The 14,144-nt window shown below is 39.7% G+C and overlaps 1 pseudogene; it reads left to right on the top strand.

Moving 5' to 3' along the window:
• The first annotated feature begins 10,273 nt into the window (after positions 1-10,273).
• LOC148031926 (putative glycosyltransferase STELLO2 pseudogene) lies at positions 10,274-12,712 on the top strand (annotated as a pseudogene).
• The last annotated feature ends 1,432 nt before the right edge of the window (positions 12,713-14,144 follow it).

Genomic DNA, 14,144 nt, shown 5'->3' with positions numbered 1-14,144 from the left:
CCAAACTGTGGTTGGCCTAGTTCACGATGACCACTTAAAATCTCCTCATGGAATGTCAAGTTTTCAATGTCACTTCGAATGGATCTACCACGATCTAAAATCCCTTTCCGAGCCCTGATTCTAGCAATTTGTCGTCGCTCATACCTTGTGGAAGTAAGCATGTCCCTACGAACACGCAACACATAGTCTCTGCCAGTTGCTCGATGCGAACACCCCATATTGATCAGTTGGCCACAAAACCTATTATCAACGTATAGACACATTTAATATTTAAATATCTAAATATTAAGATTAAATATCAAGACACAACCACTACAACCCAATCAATGTATCTGTCTACAAAGACGGTGCGCCCGCCCATTAGAGAGAGAGAGAGAGAGAGAGAGAGAGAGAGAGAGAGAGAGAGAGAGAGAGAGAGAGAGAGAGAGAGAGAGAGAGCCTGGTTGCTAAGATAGAAGTAACCTTGGTAATAAACACATGCACAATTAGTCCATTTCAATTAATTAACAAAAGAAAGTAAACATGCAACCACAGAAACGACTATCAATACACTTTATCAAAGGCATGGTTTGATTTCAAAACTAAATGTATTGCATACATTCGATATACACAATATATCAAATCTAAATATACCAACCATCATTAGACTATCAAATCTGCTCCATGCAAATATCAAGAAAGAGACATCACGTCATACACACTCAATACATTTTACTTAAATACGCTTTGTTATATCAAAAGTGTAACACATCTTAGCACTTTCACATAGGCTTTACAAAAAAGAAGCAAATATTATCATAAAAAGTGCTAGCCCATGCACTTTAAAATACGCAAGACAATCTGAAACTATAAGTTCCAACCTAAGAAATTCTTGCATTATACAAAGGGATCCTTCTGCAACACATACACATAGTCTCCTTAGATGCGACTGTTCATCTGACGGCTCAATTATTGCAACAAAGCATTAAACCTACTAACATTCATTTGAAACTGCAAGAACGGCAATCGAAAACCCCTCTAGTAGATCATAGGTTCGTGGTCATCTCCAAGCCCCCAAACCGAAGCCCAGATATCGTTCACCAGCAGATTCATTAATCTACTTGTCTCAAAAATAATTGCTGAAAGTGCCCTTACTTCACCACCCAGATCAGTCGCTCGACACTTGTTGGAGAACACATTGTGTGTGCTTTGTCTCGTACACAACACCATACAGACCTTTAGCCTGTTTATGTAACTCCATTGAGTACATGGCAAGCGCACTATCAACACGCGTACATAAACCTGTCTGCATTTCCATCAACTCATTCATCTTGGCCTCAAGTTTTTTAAAGTCCGAAGCACCCGAAGTAGCCCTTGTGTTTCTTCGAATCTTTGTAGCTCTTGTACATTTAGCAACATGCATCTCTTGTCCCCTTGCCACCTCTTTCATTTTTCGCACATTCATTCTATTAGAGCCCATACGTTGGCAGCAATGAAACATATAAACAATCATCTCCAAAAATATAAATAGTAGCACTTTGATGCAATCACAATTAACAAAACTATCTTCCATACCCATCCGAATAGCTCCAAGCTAGCAAGCGTCGAAGAGATGATGTCGTTGCCATTTTTTTTAATTCAACTGAATCCACTACATTCAATGGAGTCGAAAGCACTACGTCGGGAATATCTCCTATGGCTTCGCTTTGTTCCGTGGCTACACCAAACTTTAAAGAGCACATAAGAGTTGCACAACAAATAAATCTCAAAGCTATTTGCACACCAAACATCAAGACATAAGTGATAGACACATTCACAACCACAAAACCTAAATGCACGAAACAATATATGTACACTATGCATGAGTGCTATCATGCACACATGGCACTCACCAAGTACCAACCATGCATTGCCTAAAGGCCCTGCGAATGGATCTTCATTCACGTACATCCGCACAATCTTCTTGAGAGAAAAGAGCATGTCCTATACATGAAGATATCCCCAATCTCGAAATACTTATTGGTGCCAATCCCACAGAACACACAATAACTTACCAACTCACATTCGCAACCACAAACCCTAAATGCACGAAATAATATATGTATGCTACACATGAGTACTATCATGCACACATGGCACTCACCAAGTTCCAACCACGCATTGCCTAAAGGCCCTGCCAATGGATCTTCATTCATGTACATTTGCACAATCTTGAGAGAAAAGAACATGTCCTATACAGGAAGATGTCCCCATTCTCGAAATACTTATTGGTGTCAATCCCATAAGACACACAATAACTTACCAACTCACATTCTCAACCACAAACCCTAAATGCATGAAATAATATATGTACGCTACACATGAGTGCTATCATGCACACATGGCGCTCACCAAGTACCAACCACGCATTGCCTAAAGACCATGCCCTGTCGATCTTCATTCATGTACATCAGCACAATCTTGAGAGAAAAGAACATCTCCTATATAGAAAGGTGTCCCCAATCTTGAAATACTTATTGGTGTCAATCCCATAGGACATACAATAACTTACCAACTCACATTCGCAACCACAAACCCTAAATGCATGAAAGAACACATAAGCCACCTAAGTATGAGAGAGAGAGAGAGAGAGAGAGAGAGAGAGAGAGAGAGAGAGGAGGGAGGGAGGCAAACTATACAAAACATCCCAGCATATCAAAGCTTCAATCATTCTATGTATCTAATCCAATCTAAGTTACAAAAGTACATTAGAAAAATTGCTTAGTAATCGAGAGAGAAACATAGAGAAATAGAGAGAAAGAGGGATTATTAAAATGGTTTAAAAGTAGTTTTATAATTTTCAAGACACATACGATGTGTTTCAAAATGAAGATTTTCATCAAACAATTCATTTAAGAAGTCTTGCAGGAATTACATACACCAAGCAAACCACGACAAAGAAGCACTGGTTAACATTGCCAAAAACCTATTGTGAACCACTATTCAAAGATGCAATGTTCTCTAGTGCATATCAAGGGCAATGATCTCCAGTGCCAAAAGATGAGCCTGCATGGCGATTCATCTGCGTTAACATTGCTGAAAATCTATTCAGATAAACTTTCAAAGAAGTAAGTTGCACATCAAGAGCAATGTTCTCCGGTGCAACTAAGCTCTCGTTCTTGTGTGCAATCAGCTCACATACTCCATCCTCTATATGACCTGCACTATCAAGAATACCTTTCAACTTCTCTTCTTGATTGTTCGAAGATCCAACACGCTGCCACCAATTTTTCTGAATATGTTCATAAATGTCACCTCTATAACCCTTGATCTCTTCTAACTCGCCCTGTATCGTTACTGCATCAGCAAGATGCTCTTCATATTTCTCTTCCAACATTCTCTCAATCCTCTGTAGATGGTCACCAATGTTTTCAAAAATTGAAATCGAAGCTTTTTGACGCCGAAATAGTGTCTTCACTTGCTTTTCAATCCCATCCAAGCGACGAATAAACCTTAAGGAACCAACGGAACTATCATGCCCTGCAACATGCTTAAGTGCACGACGAACGACCTTTTTCCTTGTGGCCTCCTTTATTTTGCCATGCATTCATTTGCACGTTAGAAGTGCATTGTATAATATCTTCTACAGACATATTCTCGTTTGCTGTAGAAGCCTCCATATTGGACAAAAAGCACGAGTTAGCCTTGAGGGATATATAAAATATTCTTGAAATTTAAAAACAGAAAAAACTCCTATGTCTAATACTGCCAAAGTTCAACTAACCCTCTCTCTCTGCTTCTCCCTCTCCGTCTCTATGCACCTAACCAACCAACCAATGCACTAACTAACCAACCTCTAAACTAAAGTAGCCTACCAATTAAACTAACTAAAACAAGTAAGGTAAGCAACTAATCTAAGGTAAAACCTACTAACTTACTAATCAATCATCAATTTGTCTACTAACTTACAAAAAACAAACAACTTATTTAACTTACTTACTATATTTAACTAACTTACTATTTAAACCAATAAATACATCAAAACAAATTTACAACCTGAGAGGGAGGGAGAGAGAGAGAGAGATCATCAAACTAAAACAAACTAACCCTAAACTATATCTAAAGTAACTAACACAAATAACCGATCAATCTAACTAAACTATTCGATAGATAATAAACAAAAATAATTTAAACTAACTAATCTAATAAGCTAACATATCTAACCAAACTAACCCTACACTATATCTAAAGTAACTAACACACAATCTAAAGTAACTACTAACTTACTATTTAACTTAATAAACTAACTAAACTAAATAACCACAAATAACCAAATGAACTAACTAAATAAACTAACTAAACTAAATAAACAACCAAAACTAACTAAACTAACTAACCACAAACTAACTAAACTAATCTCTCTCTCTCTCTCTCTCTCTCTCTCTCTCTCTCTCAAAACTAAATAAACACGACCATAAACAAAACTAACTAACTAAACTAAAGCTAACTAACTAACCAAACTAAACTAACTACAGTAAACCAACAAAACTAACAACCTATTTAACTAACTAACTTACTATTTAAACCAATAAATACATAAATACATCAAAACAAATTTAAAACCTAAGAGAGAGAATGAGAGAGATCACCGACCTGAATACTGGCTAGACAACCAATCCTCACAAACAAACTGCACCAAAGAAACCAAAATACCAATAAATTAAACCATACCAAGCAAACCAATCTCTCTCTCTCTCTCTCTCTCTCTCTCTCTCTCTCTCTCTCTCTCTCATAACACACAATCTAAAGTAACTAAGCAACCCATAACACATATATAAATTAAAACAAAAAAACAAACTAACCCTAAACTAACACACAATCTAAAGTAACTAAGCAACTAATCTAAGGTAAAACCTACTAACTAACTAACCCATAACACATATATAAACTAAAACAAAAAAACAAATTAACCCTAAACTAAGACACAATCTAAAGTAACTAAGCAACTAATCTAAGGTAAAACCTACTAACTAACTAACCCATAACACATATATTAACTAAAACAAAAAAACAAACCAACCCTAAACTATATCTAAAGTAACTAACACACAATCTAAAGTAACTACTAACTAAATAACTAAATCCATATATAACACACAAAAATAATTTAAACTAACTTATGTAATCAACTAACTGAATAAACTAACTAAACTAAATAACTAACTAAATAACTAAATAAACTAAATAAAACAAACTAACCCTAAACTATATCTAAAGTAACTAACACACAATCTAAAGTAACTACTAACTAAATATAACACACAAAAATAATTTAAACTAACTTATCTAATCAACTAACTAAACTAAATAACTCACTAAATAACTAAATAAAATAACTAAATAAACTAAATAAAACAAACTAACCCTAAACTATATCTAAAGTAACTACTAACTAAATAACTAAATCCATATGTAACACACAAAAATAATTCAAACTAATTTATCTAATCAACTAACCAAATAAACTAACTAAACAAAATAACTAACTAAATAACTAAATAAAACAACTAAATAAACTAAATAACTAACTAAATAAACTAACTAAACTAACTAACCACAAATCTAACCAAACTACCTAACAACCTATTTAACTAGCTAACTTACTATTTAAACCAATAAATACATCAAAATACATTTACAACCTGAGAGAGAGAGAGAGAGAGAGAGAGAGAGAGAGAGAGAGAGAGAGAGAGAGAGAGAGAGATCACCGACCTGAAATACCAATCCTCACAAACAAACTGCACAAAATAAACCAAAATACCAATAAATTAAACCATACCAAGCAAAGCAACCTCTCTCTCTCTCTCTCTCTCTCTCTCTCTCTCTCTCTCTCTCTCTCTCAACTAAAACAAAAAAAAAACAAACATATATAAACTAAAACAAAAAAACAAACTAACCCTAAACTATAAACTAAATAACTAACTAAATAAACTAACTAAACTAAATAAACAACCAAAACTAACTAAACTAACTAACCAAAAATCTAACCAAACTAACTAATAACCTATTTAACTAACTAACTTACTATTTAAACCATATAAACTAAAACAAAAAAAACAAACTAACCCTAAACTAACACACAATCTAAAGTAACTAACTAACCCATAACACATATATAAACTAAAACAAAAAAACAAACTAACCCTAAGCTATATCTAAAGTAACTAACACACAATCTGAACTAACTACTAACTAAATAACTAAATCCATATATAACACACAAAAATAATTTAAACTAACTTATCTAATCAACTAACTAAATAAACTAACTAAACTTAGCAAACAACCAAAACTAATTAACTAAATAAAATAACCAAAACTAACTAAATAACTATATAAAATAAAATAACTAAATAAACTAACTAAACTAACTAACCACAAACAACCAAAACTAATCTCTCTCTCTCTCTCTCTCTCTCTCTAATGTTAATGTTAATGGGTCTCTCTCAATCTCTCTCTCTCTAATGTTAATGTTAAGTAACTCTGAAGATTTCAATATTAGACTTAATCACTTGTTTACACATATAATGAGAATAGGATATCTTTGTATCCTTTATGTTAATATAGTGCTGGATTGAGCATTATGTTGCTTAATCCAACACTATATTAACATAAATCAATTTCGTGTTAAGTAAAGAATAGAAGCTGCTTTTAATATCATTTTCAAAAGTCTTGGCAAGTTTGTTATTTTAATGTCTTTGCTATCCTATCTATGACTTGTCTATAAGTAAGCAACATAAACTCAAGTTGATGCAAAATACGTTACATCGAGTTACACACACACACACACACACACACTCTCTCTCTCTCTCTCTCTCTCTCTCTCTCTCTCTCTCTCTCTCTCTCTCTCTCTCTCTCTCTCTCTCTCTCTCTCTCTCTCTCTCTCTCTCAAGAAACATGAACCAAGCATATGCACACCCCAGTACATGGACAGCAGGCGACCCAAAAATACATGGATAGCAAACAATTGGAATGTAACTTGTAACTTCTCTCTCTCTCTCTCTCTCTCTCTCTCTCTCTCTCTCTCTCTCTCTCTCCGACGGCCAGTCGTTAGCGAGAGAGAGAGAACACACATTCTCTCTCTCTCTCTTTCTCTCTGACGACTGGCCATCAAAGAGAGAGAGAGAGAGAGAAGTTACATATAGGTTTCAATTTCCCAGCACAGAAAAAAGGGGAACATGATAGAGACATGTCCAATAGGACTCGGGAGTGAGGGCGAGGTAAGAGCTCTCTCTCTCTCTCTCTCTCTCTCTCTCTCTCTCTCTCCCGAAACACGATGGGGGAGTAGCAAGGGCGAGGTAAGAGCACACACACACACACACTCTCTCTCTCTCTCTCCCGAAACACGATGGGGGAGTAGCAAGGGCGAGGTAAGAGGTTTCTCTCTCTCTCTCTCTCTCTCTCTCTCTCTCTCTCTCTATATGCAAAAAATGGGGGAGCGAGGGCGACGAAGCCATTGGACAGATGGCGGCTTCCTCACTCCCTCTGTCTTTGACAAAGAGCAAGGGTGCAGATTCTCTCTCTCTCTCTCTCTCTCTTTGTGGTGGCTGGCTGGCTGCAGAAGTCGAACGGGTGGGTGGCAGATGGAGTGGCGGAAGGCAACGTTCTCTCTCTCTCTCATATATAACTTCTCTCTCTCTCTCTCTCTCTCTCTCTCTCTCTCTCTCTCTGACGACTGGCCGTTAGAGAGAGAGAGAGAGAGAGAGAGAGAGAGAGAGAGAGAGAGAGAGAGAGAGAGAAGTAATACTTCTACGGTTAAGGTCTTCGACATCAGCATCTCCTACACGCTTAAGGTCTTCGACAATGACTGATCGGGCCCTCCCACACAGCAATACAGAAGGGACACACACAAGGTCTTCGGCTCTCCAGCACAGTACCACAGAATGGGCCTTCCATCTTGAAAGGGAAATTCCAGCCTTATGCCAGAAAGGGCAGCTGGACTGGCTGGGGTTATACTTCTCTCTCTCTCTCTCTCTCTCTGTGACGACCAGTCATCAGAGAGAGAGAGAAGTAATACTTCTACAGAGAAGTGTGGAGTGGTTCTGAGGACTGACCAATAGTGGAGAGAGAGAGAGAAGAGAGAGAGAGAGAGAGAGAGAGAGAGAGAGAGAGAGAGAGAGAGAGAGAGAGAGAGAGAGAGAGAACACAAAAATGGCCATAGAGAGAGAGAGAGAAAGAGAGGACTGACCTGTTGCCTGCTACTTGCTCCTGCTGCCTGCTGGCCTGCCTCCTCCTATCCCGTGAGAGTGAGAGTGAGAGTGAGAATGAGAGGAGAAGAGAAGAGAAGGTGGTGGAAGGAGACCACGCTTCCTTCTGCCCCCAATCATCTGACGTAAATGGTCACTTACCTTTCCTTCTGCCCCCAATCATGTGACATAAATGGTCACTTACCTTTCCTTCAACCCCCAATCATGTGACATAAATGGTCACTTTGGTTTGGTTTGGGAGCTAGGTTTGGGAGCACTGTGGTGGTTCGACACTTTCCTGAACCTGTAGCTCAAATAATAATGTAGTATGGATGCTATTTTCACATGGCTCCTAGTAGAACATATTGAAGATTTTCTTATAGCTCAAGAGACGAATAAGATTAAAGGTTTGAAAATCCAATTAAAGGGAAGATGGTTGATAGAGGGAGATACCCCCATCCCTCTCTTTTTTTCAATCCTCTTAAGATCAAGTATAGAAAAGAGATGACAATCATGATGGAAGAAGAGAATGGATGCTCTTGTTTTTTTGGACTCCACATGTTTTGTAGGCCTCTACTGATGCTCTCCACCACAACTTGCCTAATCATAAGGGAAAGCTGGTTGTTAAGATAAAGAAGATGATGGATTTTGAGAGGAATGACAAAGCAACCTTTTCGAAGTCAAACTACAACTAGAAGAACTTATACCCACAAACCTCTTAAAGAAGAAAAAGTAGGCTCTTAGATGTCTAGTAAGCTACCCCTCTACTAAACTGAATGTGTTCATCTCACGGGGGATTCACTAGTAGTAATAAGGAGACGTCACCTGCGTGCAAGAAATATATGAAAATACCCCTTATCTACCCCCTATTTATGGGACCTTACCTTATAAAATGTACTTTCCTTCCCTTAAATAATCCCCCTCCCTTACACTCACGTGGTACCATATAGTAAACCCTAGTGGATCCCTCGGGGTTCATCTGGAAGATATTGGCTAGAAAGCTACTGATGAAAGATGCATTTGTCAAATTTGGAAAGTTTCAATACTATGCCTTGTTTGTTTTAGGGAGACATAAAACTATCCTACACTTGTTTTGGCAATGCCCAATGGCAAATACATTATAGACTAAACTAAAAAATTGGGTCTCCCAAGCGGGTCTTAATGCTTCTACTAGCATGTGTCTATCACTTTTTCAAGGACAAAGGTGCCTTGGATGGCAAAACCCTCAAGCTTTGGAACATTGTAAGAGTTGTGATTTTGAAGCACACATGGTTTCGTAGAAACATGATTCCTATGTAGAAAGCTAGAGCCCCATAGGTGCAACTTTTGTTTAGATCATGTGTATTTCAAAACTTTAGCCTTATTGAAAACCTTAGGTAGTGCCCCACACACCCCCCCTCCCCCCAACTGCTGTAGTGAATTGTATGCCAAGATAGTAATGCAAATGGCTAAGATTTGTAACATCAAATGAATGTTGTGATTTGACCTTCAAGGCCGCAATACACATCTCATGGAGCCCAATCAATAGCATATTGTCCACCTAAATAATGAGAATCGAGAGAACATTTGCATTTATGTGGACATAGAGCGTGCTCTCTTAGTGCGAGAGATTAAAACCAAGAGCAATCAAATGAGTGTGCATCTTGCCATAAGGGCTTGTTTCAAACAATAAGAGGTCTTATGCAAACAACACCTTGCTCCTAGTATTTGAGATATCATTCAAGCTACTCTCCAAGAGCTAGGGTGATGGTTTTGGGGTAAAACCATTAGATATTTCTCGATGATGTAAATCTCTATTAATATAAATCGTATTGTTCCGGAAAAAAAAGGCACTTAAAGGAATTGCAATTTTCAAATGCAAAGCTCATTGCATTTCCATTCCTTCGCACAAGAGAAAATTTAAGCAAAAATGTCATAAACCTTGAGATGGAGCACCTTGTGATCAAAGATATCGAGATAGATTGAGGGGATGGATGCTAGTATTTCATAAACCTTGAGATGGAGCACCCTTCTCATCAAAGGTACGGAGATAGATGGAGGGAATTGGGTATGTTAGTATTTCATGTTAGTTTGGGTAACAAGGAAGAGAGGGGCCAACATAAATCGAAGTTTGTTGTCACGAAACGCTGCTGAGGATAACAACGTGCCACCGAGCAGTCCTGGTCTCATCATCAATGCGTCTTGATCGGGCTGGAGCCTGTGGGTGACAGGAGAACAAGCAAAACACACACACACACACGCACTGACAGAGTTTCTGATGTCTCGGATCTTTGTTGGTTTCTGATGTACAAGTGTGGCCGTGTATATACTGAGTGATTGCACAAGATCGTGTGCATCTCTGTCGTGTGTGAGAGAGAGTGTGTGTGCGTGCGTGTGTGTGTATGTGGGGCATCATGAGCCAGCACTGTGCTCCCTGCATCTGATCCTCCCTCACAATGCTCGTCCAGCAGGAGCGAACCAAGCCCCGGCATTCAGCCACTGCCCACAAGCAGGGTGCAGACCCGCCCCACGGCAAAGATGAGGACGACAAGAATGCTTCCGCGGTGAAGATTGACTTCAAGACTGCTTACCTCAGATGTCAGCTGCTCCGAAAGGACCCTGGCCTTCTCAGCCAGAAGCGCATCCTCTCCGAGCTCGTTTCGGACAACCTACCCAAGCTTGTCATCTTGGGTCTTGTGCTTCTCAGTGTCCTCATCGGCAACGTCATTTGCAACCGCGGTGACTCCTCGGCCCTCTTCTGTGTCCACTCAGGCCCAAAGAGTGCCGAGAAGAATCCATACCCTGAAGTAGACTTCAAGAAGGTGCACAAAGTGGTAGATGTTGGGAAATTCCATGTTGTCAAGGCAGACAAATGGATCGTGGTAACAACCTCTGATTCTTTCACGGAGCAAGTTCAGGCTATGGTGAAAATGCAGGGATGGCAAGTTGTTGCCGTTGGAGATACATACAGACACACCAAGTGATTGTGAAGTGAGAGGAGCCATTTTCTTGTCAGTTGAGCAGCAAGCATCTCTTGGTTATAGGATCCTTGCCCACCTTCCATATGTTTCATATGTGAGGAAGAGTGTTGGATATTTATTTGCAATCCAGCATGGTGCAAAGGTGATCTATGATGTAGATGAGAATGCATCCATAATAGGGGGGATCTGAGCAACCACTTTGACTTGGAGCTATCTAATAACAGGAGCAATAATTTATTGCAGTGTTTGTCGTTTCATAACAGAACAATTGTCAACCCTTCCATTCACTTTGGCCAGAGATCTGTGTGGCCTAGGGGCTTCCCTCTGGAATCTGTAAGCAACATAAATGCAGAGATTCGTTATGAACATGTGCCAAGTGGAAAACAGTTTATTCAGCAAGGATTAGCCAATGGGTTCCCTGATGTTGACACTGTTTTATATAAAACTCCAAAATCAGAATCTGAGTTATTTGATATCAAGTTTGATACACATGCCCTTCCTATTGTACTTCCACAGGGTACGATGGCTCCCATTAATCATCTCAATACATTGTTCCATTCTCAGGCTTTCTGGGTGCTCATGCTTCCTATATCAGTAAACCCTCGACTTTCAGACATAATGAGGGGATATTGGGCGCAAAGACTCTTATGGGAGATTGGGGGTTATGCGAGACTATATCCACCATCGATTGACCGGCAAGATACCTTGAAGCCACATTTCTTTGAAGATGAGAAGGAATTACATGACAGTGTTGACATGCTGACTGACTTTTTGATCTCTTGGAGATCAAAGAAGGCAACCTTCTTTAAATGAGTTGTCGATCTAAGCTATTCTATGGCTCAAGCAGGTTTTTGGACAGCTCAAGATGTGGATTATATTGTGGCTTGGCTTCAGGATCTTGTTTCAGTGGGGTATACCCAACCAAGAATGTTCACTCTTGAAATTGACAGGGGGAAAGCTCTGACAGATCAGTCAGTACGTTTGGAGTTCATGCCTCTGGCACTCCTCTCCACACAACTTGGTGTGGTTGAAGGAATAGAGACTGTAATGAGCTGAATACAAGAAACCCTTGCACGATTGCCAAAGCACATCAATAAGGGTGCTGAGATCAAAGGCAGATGATGAAAAGTGCAAGTGATGAAGACGAGGGTGAAAGCTGGTGAGTGAGGAGGCACAGTTAAGGCAGCCTATATATCGGCAAAACATGCTGAAGATGGTGGACTGCTGCCCCAAAATGGGCCGACATGTTGCAACCCACGAAAACTGGCTTCCTGCTGATACTACAACCTGGACCACCTGAAGGCTGCCCATTAGGCCTAGCTGCCACATTGCAATGAGCCTCACAAATGATGCAAGACATGCTTGTAATGCAGTAAATGACAACACTAAATCAATGCATGAATAGGCACCATGTTAGAGCTTCCATGTTTGTGCAAGGCTTTGATGGAGCTCACAACTAGGAGATAATAGTAGAAATACACTAATGTGTAATTAGAGGCTTATTACTATGACGAATGGCTTTTATGATATCGTGGGTGGTGTTATCTATGGGGCTTCAACAAATTTCTATTTTTTGGTAGTAGCTATGTGGCTGTTTTTATTTCATTTTTAAAGCTTTAAATATGGTGCGCCTCTCCCCCCCCCACACATAGAGAAGAAAGAAGAAAGAAATTATATTAACGTCTACAAAAGGCCAAATCGGCCTATGAGACCAAAATGTTACATATGAGAAATTTGGGAATTTCCCATGTCCCAAAAAAGTTGTCATCTAATGCTATGACCAACTTAATGGAGAATAAACATGGAACAATACATAGTTGATGAGTACAAAATGATGTCTAAGCGAGATACAATGTGGAATTGCTCAAGAGGCACTCATCCCAGGATGTCTCTCATGGGTCCCCTAGCAGTGAGGTAGGATCCCCAAGTGGCGGTGTAGTATCCTCCGTATCTGTAGATGATGCCTCTTGTGAGGGCGTGGACTAGTTGGATGTGGGTGACAAGCTCTACACCTCTCAGTGGCTGTGTCGAGGGTGGTCCCTGCGAAAAGATGGCGTACCAGCAAGACAATAGGGTTTGCGGAGAGGAACACAAAGTGAACTCGGCAAACATGGAGAAGAGAAGACAAGAGAGAAGAAACTCTGATGAATGGAATGATTGTGATACAAGGGAATAAGGGTGTCATAGCATAAGGAAGATGATGAAGACAATCACGAACCATGAGCCGCAATGTCTTCTTGAAGGGGTGTGAGGACAGTGGAGAGACTGGAGAAGAGGTGACAGACTGAATGAATTAACTATAAGGAATGAATGAGAGAGTGGCCTATAAATAGGCACAGTCAGTCTAGGGTGGTGCCCCTTTTTGGGGTTGCAAATCCTAAATGCAAAAATGTAAACTACGGGTGAAGGGTTCCTCAATACCCCCAAAAAGGGAAACAAGAGAAGAGTGAGGTGGAGATGCAATGCTACATGCTGAAGAATGCTCATGCAGCAGGTGCCACTTCGACAATGTTCCTCGTGGAAAAATTGTTAACTTGCCCAAGCATCCTAGTACAAAGATGATGAAAATATACAATGCATAGGAGGAATGTCAGACTTTGTGTGGTGTCGAGAACTATAAGGATTTGGGGGATTCAAAGGGGGATGATCTTTCTTTGCCTTCCGAGGGGGCATCTACATCTACTGCAACTTCAGAGGGGGACTCCTATTTCTCCACTTTCAAAGAGGATCCCCACCCCCCGCGCAATCCTTCGCACACCCTTGCAGAGGCCTTTTCCCTTCTTCTATCCTTGGATGGGGTGGCTTCCTTCCAGCGGTCATCTCACCTATTGATACCCAAGATCTTGAGGATCTACCTAGATCAGGGTCTTCGTTTTCCTTCTTGCATGGATGCACGGAGCTAGTGGCTTCTCTCCCGAGGTTGAGTTTCAGGATCTCCATTTCACTTTGCCTACTGTTCTTTACTACAGGTTCCTTTTCA

This window comes from Lygodium microphyllum, chromosome 8 (assembly GCF_053477565.2).
Source record: "Lygodium microphyllum isolate KBCC chromosome 8, Lygodium_microphyllum_v1.1.10, whole genome shotgun sequence".
NCBI lineage: Eukaryota > Viridiplantae > Streptophyta > Polypodiopsida > Schizaeales > Lygodiaceae > Lygodium > Lygodium microphyllum.
Note: the sequence above shows the minus strand (reverse complement) of the source record. Positions and strands in the feature narration are given on the sequence as shown.